The sequence below is a fragment of the Marmota monax genome, unplaced genomic scaffold (genome assembly GCF_021218885.2).
Source record: "Marmota monax isolate L192 unplaced genomic scaffold, Marmota_monax_Labrador192_F-V1.1 WCK01_AAM20220418_F8-fsc00219, whole genome shotgun sequence".
NCBI lineage: Eukaryota > Metazoa > Chordata > Mammalia > Rodentia > Sciuridae > Marmota > Marmota monax.
The window spans coordinates 307264-317057 of NW_026692081.1; the positions used below are offsets into that span (position 1 = coordinate 307264).

The following is a 9794-nucleotide window of genomic DNA, read 5'->3' on the forward strand; positions in this document are numbered from 1 at the left end:
GATTATCACAGTATCTCAAGGACTCTTTGTGTTTCATCAACTACCAGCAATGGAGGGCAGGGGGTGGGGTGGGGGGGTGAGCTAATGGAACATAGAACTCCAAAATTCAATTTCAGAGTTTTCTTCTTATTGCTCCTCTTGGAACAAAGTGTTTTAGAACCATTACTAGAAATAGATTCTGGGAGAAAGTGTGGCATATGAGAATTTGGTTTGAAGGAGATCTCTGGATAACATCAGTGTTGATTGAGGGAAATAGGGTTGAGCAGAGGAATAAGTAGAACTATGACTAACATGCAATAAACAACAGCTGATCTTATGGAGAATTCTACATCAGAGATCACACTGAAAATGTGTCACAAACTGAAATAAAAGGACCAATATTTTTATTCTGCATTGTGAAGGCATTGAATGGGCTTTGACTAAGGATCAAGTCAACTTCTTTAGCAAATACCCAGTGAGGAATGGAGTTATAAAGGAGGAGTCAACTATCCTGACAGTAGTGGGGCAAATATCCTTAATTTTACAAAGGTTGGGGTCAAGGATCATAATACAATGTGCATCTACTAATCCCTACCAAATAAAGTTACTTTTGTTTTAAAACTATATTTGAACTACATATTAATGTGGTATTAAATTGAATTTTAACAACATATGGAAAATATGTAATGATTCACATTTTTTAACTCATTTCCATATTACATTTCAATGTTTCCCTGTCAACTTTACCCAGCTCTAAAGTTCTTCAAATTTGCCTCTGAGTCCACTGTGAAGAAAGTAATAAAAGGCAGAGAGGGATAGGCTTTGCCTCTCAACCCTGCATAAAATGATATGCAATGTGTTGTTATTTTCTGTTAAAGAAATTTTAACAGACTGTATTAATTAATTTCCTAAACAATCCCTATTTGACAAAGCACCAGACAGAGGGAAGTTAATATATTTACTCAATTATACTAGGTTGAAAGGTCACAGGATAGGAGTTGAAAGGCAATCATTCTAAATCCAAGTAAAATATTGTTCTTATCACAGAGCTTTTAGTGATGTTGGAAGAAGTTGTTAATTTGAATTCACTTACTAATAAAAGTAATTAATTACAGGAGTTAATTCATGCTTGCAAGATTACAATTCTAAGTGGGTTCTATGCTGGTCCAAGAAATCCAGATGTCGGCATTTCCTGTTTAATATTCTGGCACGGAGATAGGTTTTGCTGAACTACCCATACCATTTCCTTGATTAGATCTGTGTTTTGTCAGCAGCATCACTTTGCTTTTACAAAGCTTACTATACAACACTGTAATTAAATAGGAAAGTATTAAGTATTAAGATACTCTATTTTCGATCAGCATAAGTGTACACCACTTTGCTTTCTGGGTAAGTGCCTGTGGAAGAGCATTACTGTCAATTTTAATTTCAAGTTGTTTCAATGGAAAAGATAAGAGATCCTGAGCAGATGGTTGTCATCACATAATGCAATTGAAAGCCCTGTAAAGGGATGCAACACTTGCTACAGCACTTAAAATCTATGCAAGCACCTCAGGCAAATGGGAAGTAAAATAAGGACAAGAAAAAAGAAGATTTAGCCTGCTGATTTGTTATTTAAGATTAAGAAGCAATGTAAAACTAGAAATATAATATCATGTTAAATTCACAAATAAAAGTAAATATAGGAATCTGGAAATGTTAAATCCCTCTAAATTTATGTCATCTCTCTTGATGACTTATTGCTTGAACAGGGAGACATATATTAATTTAGTTGGTTGCGTATAGATTCAAAAGATTTTAAATAAAATTCACTATTTATAGTTCCCATTTATATCCTACTACTACATTGAAAATACAAACTAGTGGACATATCCATGTTTAAGAAAGTAAATTTATACTTTGGTTTCCCCTTAGATTATATAAACCTTTTGCCTTTTATTAAAAATTTTGTGGAAAAGAACAATTCTGAGTCTTAACTCAATTTTTTGAGGCCAGGCTTAATAATAGTTCATAATAATAATAATAATAATAATAATAATAATAATAATAAAGAAAGTAAACTGCCTTTGTTTTGGGGGACTTTTGAAGATTTTTTGCAATTTATCTTATAGTTTATTTATATTTTCCAAAGCCTGTATTTATAAGAAATTATTTTACAAATAAAATGTTCTATTTTGTCTGCATGTGCCATGTAAACTTCTAAGAATTTTTATGTTCATAGTGACCTAAAAATCTAATTGTTATTAATAAGTAATAATGACAAAATTAACTCCTTGTTGTTATACCACCTACAAAGGAAAAAAGAATGGTGCTTTGCTAACAACTTTATAGATTAAGATTATTTTAAGTGACACCACAGAAACACTCACAATCCTTACCCAGACTTATCTTCTGTATTTCCTGGTTTTCTTTCTCCTTACATACAATTTTCAAAATTTTATTTCTAAATCATTCCAAGTGAACCAAAACTAAGCCCCAAATTTTTCACTCTTTGCTACTGACAATCTCTTTCTCTAGAGTTCCTGTAATTATACTTACATGCCAAGTGTTGAGTTACCAACAAAAGAGCAATAAATAATATGAATCATTATAACAGAAAGAAATTTTAAACATGGAATGAGAACTGTAATAAAAAAGCTTTCAAAATAGTGATATCATCCTGTGATATCAATGGACACTATCATATCAGAGTTTTTCAACTAAGCTTCTCTTGCACTAATAAATGCTAATGCATTTCTACTTCAGTGGCATGAGTATATGCCAGGAATTATGGGTTACCAAGCCTGACCATTGGCACACCATCTTCCATGAGCTGTGCTCTATCTTGATGTGGTCTAACATACAAACCATTTTCTCCATTAACGAACAATTGAGTTTGGGTTAGTTGAGACAGCTCCTTGACTGTCATGGCCATGGGACAACAGAGGGCCACTCATTGGGAATTTGAGATAAGATATATCCCCAAGAACTATTGTCTGTCTGGAATGCATCTCTGGAGGCACAGGTTATACTCTCCTGGATAGGAACTCTTCTATTTAAAGTATTGTTTCTAACTTTCATTTTGGGTACAGAGACATGAGGAAGAGAGATACTGATATGATTTGAAATTGGTGGCACATGCCTGTAATCCAAGTGGCTCAGGAGGCTAAGGCCGGTGAATCATGAGTCCAAAGCCAGCCTTAACAACTTAGTGAAGCCCTAAGAAACTCAGTGAGTGAGAACTTGTCTTCTAAATTACACACACACACACACACACACACACAACATAAAAAGGCCTGGGGATGTGGCTCAGTGGTAAAGTACCCCTGGGTTAAATCCCTGGCACCAAAAACAAAAACAAACAAACAAAAAAACAACAAAACCCATGAAATTGGAAAGGTAGAGGGATGACAGTGTGCAGGCTTTGCAAGTTTTTCCTGAGGTATTAAAATTTAATTCTGGTGCAGAGGAAAAAAAATCATTGCAATATCTTAAATGGATATGAAAAGACACACTCGCTTTTAAAAATCATTCTTGCTTCCCCAAAGAGAACTTTTGGAAGCAAGATGATCAGCTGTCCAAGAGAACCATGAAGACAATGAGGGTGTCTAACTAACAAGGTGGTAACAGAGATGCAGAAGAAGTGAAAAAAGAGATATATTTCAAAAACCAAACTGATTCAAGGAGAGATTAGTGGGATAAAAAGGAATAAAGAAGAGAAAAACGGTGGTGGTGGTGGCGGGGGGCGGGGGGGAGTATCAAACATGGCTCCCCAAATTGTGTTGATTTTGGTTCCATTTAATGAGATAGGGTGACAGAGAGTGGACAGACAATGAAAGTAATTCTGTGAGTCAAAAATCTAAATTTAGCACAGGAACTTGTCTGTTCATACTTCAAGAAAGCTTCTTCCAATGTTTCATCAAATACTTGAAAAAATACATATTTTTCAAGGGACAGAACTTTGAAACTGGAAAATGCAGAAATTGAGAGTAAAAAAGAAATTACTGATTTCTACTAACAAGACACATAATTCATATGAATTTATTATGATTCCTTAATGTTTTCTCCATGTGTTTATGACTACCATGGTACTGTGCATATAAATTTATGAAATTATTTTATAAAGAACCACAGCAAAAGTATTGGTTTTATTATAAGATATCACTTTCTAATTTTGCACTATAATCATGGTATAATTTAACTATAGTTTTACCAATTTGTTTAAGATGAACCATCCCATAAAGTGTTATTTTATGTGGTGCTGAGGATTGAAACAAGCACTCTACCACTGAGCTACAACTCCAGCCCTCTTAAGCATTTTATGATTTATTTAAGCTCTGAGATTCTACACAGGGAAAAAGAGGCTCAGGTTCATTTCAGCCTTACTCTGGTGTAGGATATAGATGTGCTCCTATGAAGCAGAGATGAGTGATGGCTAAGTGCTCTAATCCCTAAGGAGACTCCACTAAACCCCTAGACAGCTTAGACCTGCCGAAAACACTCCTTTCTCTTCATTTAGGGCAAAGAACTGTTTTCCTCAGTGGTTGTTTGAATGACCCATTTCCATTCAGTTATTATCTTCCAAAATCACTAAAATATTTACAACATCCTAATTACATTATACTTCAGGGAATAATAACAGAGAAAAAAAGTCACTGAAACCACGAGAACAGCTATCTCATAAAGAATGTACCCTCAGTTACTTTACAGTAACTTTGAGTGAAGAAAAAAAAAATTAATTCTTTGTCCAGATATGTAAACTAATATTAGTATAAACAGAAAAAGAAATTCTGAGACACACACATGTGTGTATGTAATAGACAAGCAACCAAAAACAAACAAACAAACGAAAAACAATGAAGCAAAATCACATAGGTGTTTTTCCTGTATTTAAATACTTGCCAATGACACTGAAGCCAGTTCTCCATGGCCGTCAACTACACTTCCACAGATTCAACCAACTACAGTTTAAATGTATTTGAGAAAAAAAAAATTGTACTGAGCATGTAAAGTCATTTTCTCTTGTCACTATTCCCTAAATGATATGATAAAACAACTATTTGCATAGCATTTACATTACACAGGAATTATAAGTATTATAGAGATCACTTGAAGTAAACAGATGTGCATAAGTGATACGCAAATATTACATCATTTTATATAAGCTACTTGAGCATATGCATTTTGTAGTCCATGGAGATTTTGGAACCAAAGACCTCCTCAGGAGACCAACGAATGAATGACTCTATTGAAAAGAGCATGCCATCCCTCATCCAAGCTTCTTGTAAATTTTCTGCCTTTTTTAAAATATGTGAAATATATAATTGATTATAATTATTTAATGTAAGAGATACATGCGATTGCTATTTGTTCAATATTTTAAAGTGTGTAAATAGAAAAGTAAAATTTCTAAGACCTCAGTTTGGGTTCACACACACAGGGAAGCAATTTATTTAATTTCTACACATAGTCCAAGTCCTAGAAATGTATCAGAATGGACATCACTTTGTCATTGATAATGGATATCTCTTTGTATTTGATAATGGACTTATCTTTGATAAGCAGGTGAAGAAAAAGATACTACATTCTCAATGAGCAACTCGCTGGTTCAAATCTAAAACTTGGGTAGTTTATTATGTGTGCCTGGTGGCATTGAACTTTGATAACCCCATATGTTCATCTTTATAATTTAGCTGAGAAATAGGAGATGCTCAAGAAAAGGGGTGGGGGGAGTCTTCCACAGAGCCTCCAGAAGAAATTCAGCTCAGGTAAAACCTTGATTTTAACTCAGTGAAACTGATTTCAGAGATTTACACTCAAAATCTGTTAGAGAACAAATTTACATTGTTTTAAGCAACACAATATATTATAATTTGTTGCATTAGTCACAAGAATCTAATACAATCTCTTTGGGGGCAGAAGAAAATGAGAGGCAAAAGTAATATGCTACAAAATTAAAAATGGAAAGTTTTGTAAACAGAGATGTTTAACATGTGTGTCCGTTTCCTAGGACTTCCATCATAAATTGCTGTACATTTAATATCTTAAAACAGCAGAAATACAATATATCATGGTTCCAGAGTCTGTAGGTCTAAAATCAAGATTACAGCAGGATAAAGTCTCTTTTGAAGGCTGTTAGAGAAAACCTTTTCTTGCCTCCTCCAGCTTCTGTTGTCCCCAAATCTTCTTGGCATGTAGAAAAAATATATATATTGGATTCTCTCTCCACCTTCCCATTGCCTACTCTTCTGTAGGAAAATGTTCCTCTCCCCTTTTTATAAGGATGCCAGTCATTAATTTTAAAGATTACTCTGAATATAAACTCTAGTTCTTTAACTAAGCACATCTTCCAATACCCTAATTCCAGATAAGGTCACATTCTGAAATTCCACATTGACATGGATTTTAGAAAGTCAAAATTTAACCCTCCCTTACAGTTTGTGCTCAATCTTATTTTGTTAAAAAAATCCATAAATGATATTGAGCATAAGGAATAAAAGAAATTTTGAGAGGTAGTGTTTTAAAATTTTAAATATCATATCTATTTCTATCCTCACAGCAACTCTCCTTTTTATAGGTAAAAACTGAAGCTAATGATCTTACTATGATTAAAGACCAAAGCAAGTTAAAAATAACAGAAATACCAAATTGCTACTCTGGTTTTTGTAACACTGGTCAATTCTGAAAATCTACATAGTTTTTTTAAAAAATTAAATTATCAATGGAAAATTCTTGATAAGTCTTCAAGAGAAAAGAAAGCATGATTTAATATAATATATTGCAATATTCTTCTACCACAAAGCAATTATTGAAACCAAGTGTATGCATCTTCATCTTTTTTCTTTCCTCCTCCTCATTTCCCATTTTTCTTCTCCCAGCCTTTCATTTTTCTATACATTTTTTTTTTCTTTTCTGAATTTCAGAAAATATCTGGATATATTCAACACCTAACTTCTTTTTTGGTGGGGGTGGGGGAATACTAGGGATTGAACTCAGGGGCACTAGACCATTAAGCCACATCCCAAGTGTTATTTTGTATTTTATTTAGAGACAAGGTCTCACTGAGTTGTTAGTACCTCACTTTTGCTGAGGCTAGCTTTGAACTTATGATCCTCCTGACTCAGCCACTTGAGCCACTGGGATTACAGGCATGCACCATCATACCTGACCCAACATATAACTTTAAAAATTGCTATTAACTATATATATTGATTATATATGTCAATTAATCATATTATTATTAAGTATACAATATATTAATAATTATAATTAATAACTACATTATTACATTAAAATTATTATATTTTGTCAAAATTTTGATTAAATTAAGAAACAAAGTTAGAAGAATGACCCAAAATAATTTGTGAATGCAAGACTGTGTTCTTTGATTGTTTTCATAATAAAAAGAAAACCAAAACACCTTCATTAAAAGTTCTACTCTAATTAAATTCCAAAGATAGTCATATAATTTTAAAACCATAGCTCTAAAATATTGACTCCTGATCAATCAGCCTCACTTGTTAGAAAAATTCCTCAGCCCTGTGGTGGCCTTCTGGATAAGAAATTCTATGTGAGATCCTGAATGATGTGTATTGACTTCCAGAGGATTCCAGTGCCTGCAGAATTTTGAAAACCACTGGTTTAAACATATTATTGATCTCACTGACAATTTTCTATTTAAATATTTTTCCCTCACTTAAAAAAACCAGGGTTTAGTACTTCAAGAAAGAGATTACAATTTTATCACAATGTTACAGACAAAACATTAATGGAAGGAATAGAAGTGAGAGTCTTTTTTTTTTCTCTTTGTTTCTTTTCATCATGAAAGTGGGAAGGGGGTTACTCAGTTTATTTTAAGCTATTTTTATTATTTATCCTGTTCTTTGCTTCGAATGTAGGAGAAATGGATGTTTACAGCTACATTTCATTGGGAGAATGATATTGAGATACAAACTATAAGTTGGGTATTCATAAGAAAGATGCACATATTTCTCAAGGAGATTTACTAGTTGGTATCTAGGATTATATTCTTGCTTTCTGCAATCTATTTTCCATCAGGACCTACAATGACTGTTATGGTTTGGATATAAAGTGTCCCCAAAAAGCTCCTGTTCATGCAGACATAGAGGCAAATTATTGGATTGTGAGAGCTGTAACCTAATCCATCCATCCTAAATTGAATAAATCTATTGGGTGTTAACTATTGGGGTGAGACTGCCTGGGGATTATTAGGGGTATCCCTAAATGGATACATCTTCCCTGTGGCTCCTTCTCCTTCTCTCTCAATGCTTCCTGACCCCATGAAGAAGTTAAGCAACTTTCTTCTGCTACTCCTTTTTCCCCATAATGTTCTACCTCATCTTGGGCACAGAGTAATGAAGTCAGCTATTTGGGGACTGAGACCTCTGAAACTCTGAGTCCCAAATAAACTCTTCCTCTGCTAAGTTGTTCTTGTGAAGGATTTTGGTCACAGAGACCCAAAAAGGAACTAAAACAGTGACTTATTATTCAAAAACTATTCTTGTAAAATTGCCTTTGAAAAATCCTTCAGCGTTTCCCATTGTCCACAAAATGCTTCACAATCCTGCTTTTCCTGCTTTGACACCAAGTGCTCCTTTACTTGGTAAGGGTGTTTAAGTCACAATGGCTTCTTTGCCTTTCTCTCATCACTCAAGCTTTCAGAAATTGTTAAATTAATATGCTCTCTACCAGGAATGCTATAAACTTTATAATGTGATGAAATCCTTTAGAGAATGTGCATCATCATAGATATTTACCATATATATATATATATATATATATATATATATATTTTTTTTTTTTTTTTTGAATCCCGAATGCTAAAAGCAGAACCTGTCACATGGAAACCATTACATGAATATCTGTTAAATGAGATCCAGTGCATGATTTGTTAAAAAATAAGTGATTAAAGCAGGAATCTGGAATCAAATTTGAGAGGGTTATGTGCATGTAAATATTAAACTTCTGACTCAGTCCTGGGTCTATCTTCCCATGAAAGAAAGTGCAAGGTAATTAATTATAGAAGAGATCTTCAAAGAATTTGCCTACATAAGACTGTATAAGTCTTATGTATAAGCCATATATACATATAGGTCTTTTATAAGCTTTGTATAAAAACTATATGAAGCCTATATAAGACAAAAAACTTGAAGTTTATGTTTGAGATTATAAAACATGGATTGATTAATATATCACGATTATGCATTATTTTAATGTTATTCTCAGTAATGAAGTCATTAACTATTGTGGTTTGATCCAGCAATGTCCCACAAACATTATGCCAGATAGTAATATTCAAGGTGAAAAGATTAAATTATGAGAACTATAATCTCTTCAGTATAATAACCAATTTGGTGGATTAATAAACTAAATGAACTACAGGGTAGTAACTACTGGGTAGTAACCGTATGGGGTGTGACTGCAGAAAGTAGGTCATTGGGGGTGTGGGCTTGGCCTATCTGTACTGTGCCCCAGCTGTCATGAGCTGAGATCCACCCCAATCCCCTTCCTCCATTATGTTCAACCTCACCTCAGACCCAGAGCAATGGAGTCAGCCAATCATGGACCAAGCCTCTGAAACCATGAACCTAAATAAATTTTTTCTCCTCTAAGTTGTTCTTTTCAGGTATTTAGGTCACAGCAACCAAAAGCTTACTAACACTTCCAGTTATATGCCCATGAGAATAAAACTGTAATCCTAACTGATAAATTACCTTGAGTAGCAATAAATTAAAGAAGAAACATACCTACCCTTTTCACTTTTCTATTATTAGGTTGTTCTTGGGGATTCTTGAGGTCATTTTAAATCATTAGCC

General features: G+C 33.7%; 1 pseudogene; it reads left to right on the forward strand.

Moving 5' to 3' along the window:
- Nucleotides 1-1873: 1873 nt before the first annotated feature.
- On the forward strand, nt 1874-1977 carry LOC124103773 (U5 spliceosomal RNA; annotated as a pseudogene).
- The last annotated feature ends 7817 nt before the right edge of the window (nt 1978-9794 follow it).